Source organism: Neovison vison, chromosome 12 (genome assembly GCF_020171115.1).
Source record: "Neovison vison isolate M4711 chromosome 12, ASM_NN_V1, whole genome shotgun sequence".
NCBI classification, from domain to species: Eukaryota; Metazoa; Chordata; class Mammalia; order Carnivora; family Mustelidae; genus Neogale; species Neogale vison.
This window is the reverse complement of record NC_058102.1, coordinates 123974076-123989250: the sequence shown is the minus strand read 5'-3', so window position 1 is coordinate 123989250 and position 15175 is coordinate 123974076. Positions and strand designations below refer to the sequence as shown.

The following is a 15175-nucleotide window of genomic DNA, read 5'->3' as shown; positions in this document are numbered from 1 at the left end:
ATTATGTCAAAAAAGGGGAAAGGGTCCCTGCAGAGCAGGATGTATGAAAACACCCCACACCCCTTACCCTGGAACACCGACCAGATCAAATACGGCTGTAAGGTCAAAGCTCAGTAATGTCAGTGCTAAAAACAGCAGATTCTTTACTTCTTATACCCTAAGATGTTCCCAAGTATTTATACAGGACAAAGAGGAACACCTTGAAGATGCATCTTGCTGAATGAGACTGGGGAGGGGGCAAGTTCAAAGCAACCCAGAAGCCAAAGGAAATCAATGTCAGGTCTTTGACTTACACAGCAATGTGAGTGAGACTCACGCCGGAGAGGCCCAGGACAGTCCCTAATCCTACCTGTGGAAGCTTCGGGAACTTGAACGGGTAATGGCAGTGACAGGAACGGGTAATGGCAGTGACAGGGCTTTGGAGTAACAGACCTTGAAGCACACTCAGCAGAGATGTTTTCTTGCCTAGTGGCAATGTGGAAAGACGCTTCCTGCAGTAGCAGAGGACTTTTTTTTTTTTTTTAATAGAAAGTACTAGACAGAAGGCATTCGCCAGGCGTGGTGCATTGATTGGAAGCCAGCACCCTTTTCTTTGAATTCACGTGTGAAATGGACTTGTGCAACTGTAAATGGAAAGTGTCTGAAGTGAAAGACTCTACTTGGAGAAAATGCAGCTTGGGCAGCAATTCTGTTCTATTAGCTAATCTATTCTATTCTGTTAGCTATTCTATTCTGTGACTGGTAGAAAGGCAGACTCATGAAGTGACAGATATATGCCAGACGCCAGGGAGTGGTTAATAAAAACATGTCAAATAATCTGGGTCAAAACTAGCAAAGACACCCTTGGAGCCTTTCCCTGGATAAGGGTGCCAACAATACTTTTCTATGGAGCAACTGGTAGTGAAAGCCACACTCTACTTACACATGTATTGTCTTACATCTGCACACACACCTCACTATCCAAATGTCATTTCTCCCTGAAAACACGATAGGTACCAAATTTTGCATTGCAGAAGGTTATATATATTGCATTTATTTATTTTTTGAAATTATTTCATTTCAACTTTTTAATGTGGGCATTTTCAAAAGCTTGCCTATGTGGGGAGAATAGTGTAAGGAGCCTGTAGGTATCTAGCACCCAGCTTCAATGATAGATTCCAATAAAAACAGTTTTTAAGGGGAAAATGAATGTTTCACAGCTCATTCAAAACCACCAACCAGTTATTCCAAATATTACTAAAATACTCTTACAGACCCATACAATAACAATCTTCTAAGGATTTCTGGCAATTAATGAGCTGCAAAATGACTCTTTTTGGGGGGGGGAGGATGTAAAAAAAAAAGTTATTATTCTATTCTGAAGGCAGACGGTAAAGCTTTCCAGAAACAACTATAGTACCCATGGTAGATGTAGAGAGGGGACAGTCAAACTGAGGTACTGGAGGCTTTCAGAGTCCCAATACTTTTTCAAATGTAAGAGCTTTTTTGGCTTCTTATGTTTATCACCTCTCGTAGACATTTTCAGTTGATGACAAGAAGGCAACACAAGATGTTGACCTCTAAGGGGGATATCTGAACTACAGGATCACAATGTCCTCCACATTCTGTTGCCCTTTTTGATGACACAAGTATGTGGACTAATATTCACAAGTTTGGATTCAAAGAGGAAATTCTGAGGAAAAAATATTGGCGAGTTATAAGAAATATTTGGATGGTGGGAGTTCAGATGGCAAGGTGTACTTAACCATGTACATTTTATGGTTAACCACTTAATAAAGTACATAGGATTCAGGTAATCATGTTGCTACAATTTTTATCTAATTACTTCACTGTTTTAAGTCACAAGCATAAAAGTCTCCTCCAAGTAATGCTAAGAAGTTCCCGAGCTGAGTAGACCCTCCAAAGTAGTCATCACTTGGTTGCTCACATTTGATAATCAATGAAAGTAACTACAAAAATGGTAGTTTCCACAGACCATTATTATTACAGTTGAGGAGTATGGACTGAATTGTGTTCCCTTTACCTCATAAGTTGGAGTCTTAACCTCCAGTACCTCAGCATGTAACTGGATATGGACATATGGCCTCTAAAGAGGTAATTACATTAAAAATGGGGTTTGGGCAGTGGGCCCTTATTCAATATGCTATTTTATGTAGTTATGAGCAAAGATTAGGACACAGACAACATAGAGGGAAGACCGTGGAAGGACACACAGAGGAGGTAGCCACTGGCAAGCCAAGAGAGGCCTAATAAGTGACCAAATCTACCAACACCATGACCCTGGTCTTTCAGCTTCCAGAACTGTTAGAAAATAAATGCGTATTGTCTAAGTCACCCCACTGGTGATGTTGTGTTATGGCCATCCTAGCAAGCCAGTACCTTCAGTGATGGAGGTCATCTAAGCCAAGTTACAGAGGTGGCCTTTAATTACACATGGAGGATCTGGGTCTACAGAGTGGGTAGAAACTTTGTTGAAAGGGCTGGAGACACCTGGATGGCTCAGTGGGTTAAGCCTCTGCCTTCAGCTCAGGTCATGATCTCAGGGTCCTGGGATCGAGTCCCGAATAGGGCTCTCTGCTCAGCGGGGAGCCTGCTTCCCTCTTTCCCTCTGCCTGCCTCTCTGCTTACTTGTGATCTCTGTCTGTCAAACAAAAATAAATAAAATCTTAAAAAAAAAGAAAAGAAAGAAAGAAAGAAAGGGATGGCCAGGCCCATATGATTCAGTTTGATGCTTCGTGACAAATTTTGATGCCAGTCAGGTGTATGGACGCAGAGTTATCCATTTCAGCTATTTGTCAGGGTATCATAAGTAGCTTGCGGAAGAGTTAAGCAGGTATAACACACGGATAATGGAGCAGGTGTACCATGTGAAATACCCCTGAACTGGGGGCTGGGCTTTACATTTCCTCCAAACCTTAGAGAGCAAGACTAATAACATTGAACTTTTCAGATACATAACAAATATAACAGACAAGACATGTAGAAATGTGACAGTATAAACACGATAACTTGAGGAGTTTATGAAAATATTCTAACTATTTAAAAAAGCAGGGGATACCTGGGTGGCTCAGTCCATTAAGTTTCTGACTTTTGATTTTGGCTCAGGTCATGATCTCAGGGTTGTGAGCTTGAGTCCTGCACCTGGCCCCACACCAGGCGTGGAGCTTGCTTAGGATTCTCTCTCTTTCCGGGGCACCTGGGTGGCTCAGTGGGTTAAGGTCTTTGCCTTCGGCTCAGGTTATGATCCCACTGTCCTGGGATCGAGCCCCGCATTGGGCTCTCTACTCAGCGGGGAGCCTGCTTCCTCCTCCCTCTCTGCCTACTTGTGATCTCTGTCAAATAAATAAAATCTTAAAAAAAAAAAAGCTACTAAAAAAAAAAGATTTTCTCCATTTTTTTCTGCCCCTCCCCCAGGCTCTCTTTCCTCTTTCAAAAAAAAAAAAAATCCCCAAATCAGTATATATACAATTTTGAAAATAGTAAGCAATATCAAGAAATCATTGTCACTACACAGTAATACCAAGGAGATTTTGGTTGCAGTGGACTTGGAATTACACAAAGGAGCTTTAAATTGATGACAGTATTTACCAATATTCTCTTCTAAGTGCTTTTCAAACACTAAATAATTACCCAATTAAGCCACTGCAAGATAAGCTGTTATTACTCTGGATTTAGTGAAAAGGACTAATAATTACTATTTTAACAGTTTCTGTGAAGAAAGCCTCCATGTTTACCAAAAACCACTGTGCGAACACCCCATTTGTTTGGCAAGTAGGGAACAGAAAAAAAAAAACAAAAGGTTGATTAGTTAAGTGAATTCAGGGAAAGACAGAGTTGATTAAGAACTAAGAGCCACGACCTGTGAAAACAGAGAACTTAATATGCAAAGCGGTGACCAAAATTGGCAGAAGGCTATTTATGAATCCTGCCAATATTCGATGTTGCAGACTGACAATGGAGAATCTGTGGCCATGCCCTCAGCCACCTAATTCATCACGCTAGTGCTTGGGGCAGTCATGTCCAAGCAATTTATCATCATCATATCACTCGTCTGAGTAAGAGAGGGGGAGAACTTTGATTGTTAACCTCTAGGGAGAATGGATTTATAGCCAACATCCCTAAGAATACAGCGTGGCTCTGCCCAAAGCAAAATGTTCCCTGCTTCGCTTCTGTTTGACTCAGAGTAGAAGTGTGAACACATTGCCTCCAGGACACTGAGAGCAAAACCTGGGTCTGATGCCCTTCGCTCAAAAATAAGATAGCCAGGAAACCATATTTAAAATCCTTGAAACTGCGTGAAAAAAGGCTTATGGATGACACATTTCAAATGTCCTTTGGTGACAAGATCATTTCTGAGATGCATCCGTGGATAATCATATTTGGGAAGAATCATCTCTTTTATTTTTTTTTTTTAAGATTTTATTTATTTATTTGAGAGAGAGGACTAAGGAGAATGCATAAGCAGGGGGAGGGGCAGGAGGAGAGGGAGAAGCAGACTCCCCGCTGAGCAGGGAGACTGATGTCGGGCTCAATCTCAGGACCCCGGGATCATGACCTGAGCCAAAGGCAGATGCTTACCTGACTGAGCTGCCCAGGTGTCCCCGCATTGAGCCTTTCTCTATTTTACATTTTAACAACGGCTATCCTTACAGGGTGTAATGAAACAGCTAACTACCATTTTGCCCCTGTGATTAAAATCATGAAGCTGATTATTGTGGAAACAAGTAGGCCTATCTCCCTAACAGTAAGGGCAGCGTTAGGCGCAACAGTGAGCCTTCTACAGCAGCCTCCCTCCCAGGCTTCCATGGTGTCTGTTAGACTGGAAATCAGTAATCCCTGGATGCATGCGGCTCAGCTCTTTCCCGAGTCCATTAGTCAGGATAGGCTAGTTTCTGCTGTGGTAACAAACAAATCCCCGAATCTTGGGCCTAACCATAAGAAAAGCTTGTTATCTAGCTCTCGCTACATGTCTAACATAGGTGGACAGGGGGCGCTGCTCTGTGTCCTCCTGTCGTGGCCAAGCGGACCAAACAGCCACTATCTAGAAAATTGGTGGTCACTGTGGCAGAAGGAAAGAGAGTGTGACAGACCTCTCACTGGCTCTTGAAGCATCTACCTGGAAGTGACACGTCACTCCACTTACATCTCATTGGCCAAAGCAAGGCACATGGCCATACCCCACTGGAAGGGGACAGAGAGACTCCCACACAAAGCATGTGGACTCAGGCAGATACTTCTCACTGAGTTTCATCAAGAGGCACTCTGAGCCGGTTTAGGCCAGGTGGCCAGGTGGCCAGGTGGGTATTTTATTTTTCTCCTTCTTCCTTTTTTTTTTTTTTTTTAAAGTGAGGGAGGATGTCTATGAATGAGAAAAGCTTTTTTAAAAAATGGATGTCTTTTTAGAAAAACTTGAGACTACTGAAAATATACCCTAAAGAACATCTGGTGTATAAAAAATATATTCAACCATCTTAGGTCCTCCTGTTAACAGTGAAGTTCATAGGGCTACTGAGCAGAACTTAATCAGGAATTAATTTTCCCATTGTTACTGGATGGCTCACTGGGCTATTTAAGATATTTGAGGAGAAAGAGTCCTCATATGGTAAATGCTGTAAAGCATATGGAAGGAAAGATGGGCGTTTTCCAAGGTCAGTAGTTCTTCCTGTGTTATTCAGTTCATTATTTTGTCTTCAGACTTAATTCTGAAAGTAACCCCGAAAATCCTTACATGGGGCTCTCTACCAACTATAATCCCACACCGAGAGGGCACCAAGGATACAGACATAGATTTCTCGAGACTCTAAATGTTCTAACCTATATATGTGTTCTCCTTTTCTCTGCTTTTATCTGGGTCAAAATTTAACTACTCACACTGCAAACTATATTAAATTGCATTTTTTCAGAAATTCTTTTCACTTCAGCCATATTCAAGCTATCATCGGCCCCTACATGGGGAAGGGGAAAGTTGTCCAGTGAAACCTGTCCTTCAGTATAGTCACCCCAAAACACACACTGTGCTGGTTCTCTTCCCACCTCCCTCGCCATCCTCCCTTGCTGGCTCCTCCTCCACTGATCTCTAAGTACTGGGGTCCTGGGTACTGGGTCCAGGTTCCTCCTCCCTTCTCTACCTATATTCTCTCCTCAGGTCCTGTTATACACTTCCAACAGCTTCATATATCACGATTAATGACTCCCCAATAATTATCTGTAGCCCAGATCTCTCCCTTCGGCTGTGGTATAATATACCCACCAGCCTATATGACATTTCCCCTTCGACCTCACATAGACCTTGTGGTAAGGCAGATGGTACAATGGCATCCAACAACACCATCCTTCCTGGTATTCACACCCCTGTGTTGTTCCCCAACACACACACACGCACACGCACACACAGTGCACCAGGACTGGTCTGTGTAATCAACAGCAAACAACAGAAGTAACAGCATGCTACTTCTGAGATCAGGCTTTTTGTTTTTGTTTTTGTTTTTAAAGATGGACTTCTCTCTTGGGTTCTCCTTCCCTCTTGGAACATTTGCCCTGGGGGAAGCCACATCATGAATAGCCCTATGGAGAGGTCCACATGGTAAGGAACTAGCCTCCAGCCAATAGCCACCTGAAATCTGTCAACAGCCCTGTGAAGAAGGTAAGAAGCAGAACTTACTGCTCCAGTCAAGCCTTGAGATGACCACAGCCCTGGTTGATGGACTGACTCTAACATCAAGAACAAACCCAACTATCCCATACCCAAATTTCAGACCCATAGAAACTGATAACAAAGGGCTGTTGTTTTAATCAGCTAAATTTTAGGGCATTTTTAAAAATATAGTAATAGGTAACTAATCTACACATCACAGAGTTAATACACCTCAAATGGAACTTTCCATCTCCCCTACCCCTATTCCCAATTTGTACTTTCCCTAGCCTTCCTCTTCTTAATTAACATCTACGTCTACCCAGCTTCTGAGCCAGCATCTTGAGAATCACCCTTGGCTTCTCCTTCCCTTTCACCACCACCTGCCATTCATCAGTAGGTTCTATAGAATCAAAATCCAAAGCATTTATCAAATCCATCCCTACAATGAAATGGATTAAAAGCCCAGTTTGCATGAGGTTCTGCATCAGATGCTGGAGAAACAGCAGTAAATAAAACATGCCAACCCCACCCTCACACAGTTGACATTCTCCTAGGAAGGAGTAAAGAATTCATTAACAAAAGATACAATAGGTCATATGGGAATAAGTTGTATGCAGGAAAACTAAAGGAAGGGAGGGATGGGGATGCAGGGGGGTTGAGGGGTGCTAGAATATAATTTTTTTTTTAAGATTTTATTCATTCATTTGACAGAGATCACAAGTAGGCAGAGAGGCAGGCACAGAGAAAGGGGAGGAAGCAGGCTCCCTGCCGAGCAGAGAGCCTGATGCAGGGCTCGATCCCAGGATCTTGGGATCATGACCTGAGCTGAAGGCAGAGGCTTTAACCCACTGAGCCACCCAGGTGCCCCTAGAATATTATTTTAAATATGGTTGTTAGGAAGGCCCTGCTGTAAAGTGACGGTTAAAGATTCCACCTTCTGTAGCTTTACTGCCACTACCCCAGCCTGAGCTACCCCCACCCCCATCCTTCATTTGGGCTACATCATGGCCACCATCATGGGGCTTCCCTGCCCGCAACCCTTCAGTCGTTTCCCACTGCTGTTAGATGAAAATCTAGAGAGTTTACCAGGCTGCACAACACCCTGCAGGACCTGGTGCCACCGTCTTTCCAACTTCATCTTGAACCAATCGCCCCAGCTCCAGTCTCAAAGATGTTTTGCAATTTCTAAAACATGCCAAGATCCTTCCTGGCTCCCTTGCCTGAGCAGGTCCCACTGAAAGTAATGAACATCGCTAGGTCCTTCTCATCCTTCTAAATGAGAAGTTCTTGGTGAGGACTCCTTTTCACAAACACATGCAAAGTGTCCCCCTCCCCACCCCTGACCCTACCAGTTCCATTTTCCTTTATCACAGCCTTCTGTTTACAATTTGTGTCTGTTGGTTAATTCACTTATTTGTTGATTTTTTTTTTCTTTGTTTCCTGAAGTCTCTCTGCCTCCAAACATAATATAGACTCCTGGAGGCTAGAAACCTCATGTGTCCTGTTCCTTATCGGAGCAGCCCCACTGCATGTCCAGCTATACAACATGCATTTACTGAATGGATTAAACCAACCCTTCCTGGCCACCCTGTAATTTTGACACCAAGTGTGACCAAAAATATCATTACGGTAAAAGCAGAATCTTGTTTTCAAAAATCTATAGGTTTTTCGATTTAGTAGAGACCTAGAGATCAATTACTTTAATGTGCCAGAAAAGATCAGGAACTTGTACAAAGTCACAGAGCTGGAATCAGAAATAGAATTAGGGTCCACTCATGGGTCCTCAGAGTTCTTTAAGCCAGCCATCTGGCTTCCTGCCCCCCTCTACCAGAGTACCTTTAGTTCCTATTAGACAGGGGCCGACTGTCCTGTGTGAAAAACACAAGTACAGGGTGGCTAAGTGGTAAGAGCCCAGGATTTGGAATTGGAAAGACATGGATTTTTTTCTAAACTTTGCAGCAGTGTGGCTTACCCTTCTGTGCCTTACCTTCCTCCGCTGTTAACAGGAGAACACTGACATAGAGCAATGTCAGGTGCACAGAGCTAAAAGAAGATCCCTGTTGATTCGCTTTTACTAACTGATATATATATATATATATATATATATATATATATATATATATATAATTTTTTTTCCTATCAAGACTCTAAGATCAAGGAATGAAAATAAAATGCATTTTGCTAATTTATGCCCCAAATCTATATTACAGATATTTTTGTAACTTTTATAATAAGACAACATCTAGCCTCCACAAATGAAAAACAGAATTTCATAAAGCAGCACGCTGTGAATTTTGTGTTCGAATTATCCTTTTTACAATTAAGTTGCTATCTTGCTATCAAGTGCAAGTTGTCTGATCTCTCTTTGCAGTGCGCAAGGAGATTTCTTTTTAAAAGGGATGAGTTATTTCTGGAATCACATCAGGTCTTTAGGGTAACTGCTGTACACCCCTGCTGTCTATGCAAAGTAAAACGTAACGGGCTAAGTCGATGTCATTAGTCCTGGGGCTCTTTTCTCCCTGACGTTCATTCTATCTGACAATGAAAGCGATGATCCTTTAGCAGAGGAGTAAATGTTTGTCAGTGTCCTCCGTCGTGGCGGTGATTTAAGGACGAATGGACACGTTTTTATACAAGGCAGAAGCTCTCTGTAAATGTGTCCCCCTCGGAGGTGTCACTGCACCTGAGGCGTCTTCGCAAACATCACAGCACTGCGGCTGTAAATACCAAGCTCTTATCCAAAAGGCAGGCGCACTTGTGTGTTGCGAGTATCTTTAGGATAGAAGAACCAGGGGACGGTAAAACAAAGGGCAAGTTCAAGGCCCAAGGCTTAGAGGTGTGACTTCAAAGCTCATTAAAGGAGAACCGATATGGGAGAGAAGCCCCCAGCCCAGCGCAGCTGCCAGACGACAACTCCGAAGCATTTCTGTCGAGCAACGCTGGGCTCGCGCCACGCGGGGCCCTCGGGCCTTGGCCCGCGCCGCACTCTCGGCCTCCGGTTTCAAGCCAGGCTTCGCTGGACTTTTAGACTCTGGGGCTACCCGCTGCGTCTAGGCCCAGGCCAGTCTCCTGGGCTTCGCGCAGCCTAGCGATCCCCGTCTTTGCAGCTTCCCCGGCGCATCTGGGGAGACGCAGCAGCTTGCCAAAGCGCGGGCTGCTTTAAACCTCCCTTCCCCAGGGGGACCTCCGCGGGGGCTCCCCGCAGGGATTAACGCGAAAGCCTCGGCCGCAAGGCCGGCCGCGGCCGCAGCGTCTCCCCGCGGACCTCACCCCTCCGACCCTGCCCACAGCTGCCGCGCCCGCTCCGGCTCCAGCGCACCTTCCCTCCGCTCGCTGCGCTCCGCCTTCTCCCCCGGGACCCTCAGCAGGGCGAGCTTGCGGGGACTTCAACGTCTCCCCCAGTCCGGCTCACACTCCACCCTCGGGCCTCGTCTGTTCCCCGCCCCGGGGTCGCTGGGCCGAGTTTTGCAGGATCCGGTCACGCCCTGCGGCCCCAGCTACGCCCCATCTGGCCCTACGCCTCGCCCAGCGGGGGGGGGGGGGGGGGGGCTAGGATGTGTGCCAGGACCCGCCCAGCCCGCCTCCAGGCCAAGTCCGCGATCAGTCTGGCGGGTGGCCTGCCCTAACCTTAGAACAGCCAAAGAGCTAGAAGCCACAGGATCCGTTCAGCGGCTGGGTTGGGAGCCCACTTTCTCTGCGTAAGAGTCTATTGTAGGTACCCCCCAAATGTCCTAGCAGGAAAAGGACTAGGAGTTAGATCCCCCAAGGGGAAAAAAAGCGGCTGCATTTTCCTTAAAAGTCCTTAAGAGTCGCAGGTCTTATAGAAAAGACTGCTTTGGCAGAGATTTCGGCTTCCTCGAAGGATTGCTAATCAGAGGGACGCATTGGCAATTTGGTATCTCAAACAGGATTTGGATCATCGTTTGAATACAAAGCAACTTTGGGTTTATTTCTCCACTGTTTCATGTCCCTGGGTCTGAGGTTTCTCATCTTTACAGAGTTTTTACCTAATAGTAGCACATGAACTGGCCTTAATACCTCCTATGACAGCCGGCTTAGTGAAAGTGAGAGCATCTGTCCCCCCAAAAGAGCTAGGAACAGTTGTCGTGACACAGAGTAATTCCTTTAAGTATTACACTGTATTCAATTCATTTGATCCTGAATTCTGGGAAAAAGCGGATGAGGACTAAAATGGGAAGAATCTCCAAGTGTCATGTGAAAGGAAGGTAAACATCTAATAATGATAATGATAATGATAATAATTAATAATAATAATCTTGGATAGTGTTTCCTAAAGCCAATTCTGCTACTCTAAGTGATGCGCATATGTTATCTTGCTTAATTTTCAGAACGACCTACATGTGGTAGGATCATTTTCTCTTCCAATTACAGATTGGAAAACAGATCCCAAGAGAGCAGTACCTTGTGCCCGGCCAGGGTTAGAACCTACTTTGGTTGATGTCAGTACACCACACCTTCTTAGTTGAGAGCAGGGTAGTTTCATAGGAGGCTAGTTAATCGATTTATTTAAGTCAGAAAAAGAAGACAAAAGGAGATGAAGTTGTGTGTGTGTTTATTTTTAAAGGAAGGTAAAACTGTAAGAAGCTGGTTGGTAAAGGTGAGGCAGGGAGACAGAACTGAAGGAGAACAGTGGTCCTTAAGGCGGCGGCTGCTCAAATCCTAGGAACAGGGAATGGGATAAAAATAGGGCCCAAGAATGGGAGGCACAAGAGTAAATGGAGAGTTTAAGAGCTCTGGAGGGGTGAGCCGCCTGGGTGGCTCAGTGGATTGAGCCGCTGCCTTCAGCTCAGGTCATGATCTCAAGGTCCTGGGATCGAGCCCTGCATCAGGCTCTCTGCTCAGTAGGGAGCCTGCTTCTCTCTCTCTCTCTCTCTCTCTGCCTGCATCTCTGCCTACTTGTGATCTCTCTCCGTCAAATAAATAAAAATATTTAAAAAAAAAAAGAACTCTGGAGGGGTAAGTATTGAGAGAGCTGGATCACTAGGAATGAATGACTGGGGCTCATACTGAGATTATATAATGCATAGATGGATCGACAGAAGCTTCTAGAGTGATTTCAGTGCTGGCTAACACTTTGTTCATGATGCAACCATGAAGCCTTATAAATGTGTACCTGACCATGGCTGTTGAGGAAAGACCTAAAAGTCCGTTATTTATAATGCTATGCATCTTGCTAGTCCATACTGCCAGATGTGAGATTATATGCAAGATCCATGTTTAAAAGTGACATCAGTTTTTCTTTATGGAAGCTACTAAAGTCTCCACTGCTCCTGTTGCATCCGTCGTTGCAAGACCTGTAATAGATTTCACAGGCAGGCTCTTCCTTTCGTTGGCTTTACTTCTTAAAACACAGCGTTAAAGGGAAACGAGTTTAGATTTTATTTCTCTTTGAAAGAAACACCTTCAGAGAAACTTCAGATGAATACTGTAGGTGTCTATTGTGAACACATGTGCTCAAAGGGAGAGAAATCCATGCAAATCCAGTATGCCACGGTGGAAAATGTTGGTGGCATATAGTATTGGTGGCAGAGAGTATATACTGTGTAATTCCATTTCCCATCATAAGTGATTTAAGAACTATTGTTGATTAAGCACCAAATGCTCTCCTATGGAAAAAATTAATTAAAATAAGCATTCTCTCCACTGCTGGCCCCCAATACCCGCTAGCCCTGGGGATATGCAGACAAGAATGGATAAAAGGGGTCTCTTAGGATGTTCTGCCATCCAAAATGATAATCTGGTATCAAACCTCACACCCAACTTCATTTTTCAGTCTTTCGTCCTGGAAAAGCCGAACTCGGAGATATTTTTTGAAACCTTGAATATCAATGTACGGCCATATGCCTATGATGAAATAGCCAAGTTAGAAATCATATTATTAAGGAACCAAAGGTTTCCAAATCAGTCTTTCAGAGAAGGGTTTAGTTCAAATGTGCTCTCATTTCCGCGGTACCCGCTTTTCATCTTTATAGTATCTTTGAATTTTGACAGTACTTGCACTCAGAAACCCGAAATTGGCAGAGAGAATGAAATAAAAACCAAACATCCAAAACCCCTCGCTGTTTGGATGAAACTTCTGGAAAGCACTCAGGTCTTCTTTACTCTAGTTAGTTGTTTTAAATATTTACACAAAAATAGTCCATGGGAAAGAAAAAAATCCGAAGAGGTCAAAATATGAAGTAATCCAGATAATTATCAGACAAGCCTCAGATACAGAGCACAGCTGACAATATCAGCTCGTAAATTGTGTGGCTGTCAGATTTTAATTGTTAATTGGAAGTTAAAACTGACAGCGCTGCAGAGATTTTCTCGGTTTAATTTTTAGTTGTAGTGCGATAAAGTAGTCCCATCATTTCCAGGAGATCTATTAGAGACCAGTGTCACAAGAGGGCCAGGACGGAGCTTTCAACACACGTTTTCTAATCAAATTCCTCTTTTTTATATTTTTATACCTCCCAGAGAATACAACTAATTACTCAGTATATTTTATTACTTCACCTAGAGGCAAAAGAAAAATGAAATTAAAACTTTTCTAGTTCTTACCCAGCTAAATTGAAAACACATAATCTCCCAATTCAGGAAACTTTTTAATGGGGACTGTACCTTTACAAATGAGTCATTTACAACTTTTTGTTGAGGCCAATTACAAGTTGGTCTCTAACGGCCACTGTGGAAAACAGAGCTGTTCCTCAAAAACTTAAACAGAGAATTACCAAAGATCCTGCAAATCCCCTTCCGAGTATTTAGAAGGTGAAAGCAGGACTTGAAGAGATGTTTGTACACCAGTGTTCCTAACAGCATTATTCACAATAGTCAAAAGGTGGCAACAATCCAAGAGCCCATTGATGGATGAATGGGTAAACAAAATGTAGTGGACGCATACAATGGAGTGTTATTTAGCCTTAAAGGGAGCGTTGATAATGCCACAACACCAAAGAACTTTGAAGGCATTATTTTAAGTGAAATAAGCCAGATGCAAAAGGACAAATGCTGTAGGATTTCACTTATATAAGGTTCCTAAAAATGGTTGAATTCTTTTTTAAAAAATATTTTATTTATTTGAGAGAGAGCATGAGCGAGGAGAAGGTCAGAGGGAGAAGCAGACTCCCCCATGGAGCTGGGAACCTAATGTGGGGCTCGATCCGGGGCCTCCAGGATCATCACCTGAGCTGAAGGCAGTTGCTTAACCAACAGAGCCATCCAGGCACCCCAAATGGTTGAATTCTTAAAGATACAATGTAGAACGGTGGTTCCCAGAGGCCGGGGTGGGGGGGTGGGAAGGGATTGAGGATTTAAGTGTTTAATGGTTCCAGAGTTTCGACGTGTGAGGAGGGCTGTGGAGACAGTTGGCCAGCAGTGTGAGCCTAGTGAATGTGGTTGAACTCTACACTTAAAAAGAGTTACCATGTTAAACTTTATTTTATGACAGTTTTACCATAATAAAAAAAATTTGCCCTTAGACAGCTGCTTGTAAATAATTTGTAAAAAGTTGACTTGAATTTAGAACACCTGTTACTCTCACTAGGTTGGCTTGTATACAAAAGGTCATAATTTTCAATTATATCATTATTAATTAAAAAAAATCTTTTAAATTGAATTCCCTATTACTTTTTCTTGCCTAGCAGTTTCTTTCAGTATTTGTGACAGAGACTCGATTTTATTTGGTGGCTAGGTGCTCGCGAAAGCCATTTCCTTCTTCTCCTGGGCACGTAACTCTGCTACTTCCCAGCCTCCCTTGCGGTCAGGTGTAGTGCCAGCCAATGGGATATGGTAGAAGTGACACCCAGAAGGGCCCATCCGAAAAACTCCCAGACCCTCAGCACCCTCCACTCTTTCCATTCATGGGTAGGACAGAGAGAATGCCTAGAACCTGGAGAATGGAGCCCTAGGAGAGAAGCCAGCTGTGTCTGAAGGGCCAGAGGGAGCAGAACGCCCGACTACCAATCCTAACTGTGAGAAAATGGGAGTGAAAAGTTTACTCTTACTGTCTTAAGCCACTGAGATGTGGGGATTGTCTTAAGCCAATGAGATGGTCGACCTTGATAAATATGGTTTTTGTCCTGGTAAGAGAACCAGGTGTTTCCCTATGCTACTTGAAAACCACCAACTTTAGCCAGCTAATATTAATAACTAATATAAAATGGCTTCCCAAATCTTTGAGAGAATTATTTAAGTGTTACAGGCATCTGTTAGCACACAATAATGTGATTATTGATCGCTAATAAATACAGTGTTGAGAGCTAAGTGAAACAGAATGAAATTAAACCCCCAAAAATCAGCAGGGAAGCTATTCATTAACTGTAGGCCTAGGCATACGTGTCTGCAAAGAATACCAAATAGTCGTTGTCTCTGTATTGAAAAACAAAGCAGTTGGACTTGAAACAAACATTTAAGTGATGACTTGAATTTATAATTCAAATAATTGAACCGTTTTCTCTTTAAGTAATATGGATAATTTCCTTGTCATTTCAAGGTATGTTTTTGATTGTGTGTGTGTGTGTGTGTGTGTAATTCCTCCCC

The 15175-nt window shown here is 43.4% G+C and overlaps 1 protein-coding gene across 1 annotated transcript in view; it reads right to left on the bottom strand.

The window, feature by feature from the left end:
* Window positions 1-10097, bottom strand: part of PTER (phosphotriesterase related) — a 69797-nt gene extending 59700 nt beyond the window's left edge. The window contains exon 1 of the mRNA XM_044227127.1: window positions 9954-10097. The gene's annotated coding sequence lies outside the window, so the exon portion shown is untranslated. The remainder of the gene's footprint in view (window positions 1-9953) is intronic.
* Window positions 10098-15175: the final 5078 nt, after the last annotated feature.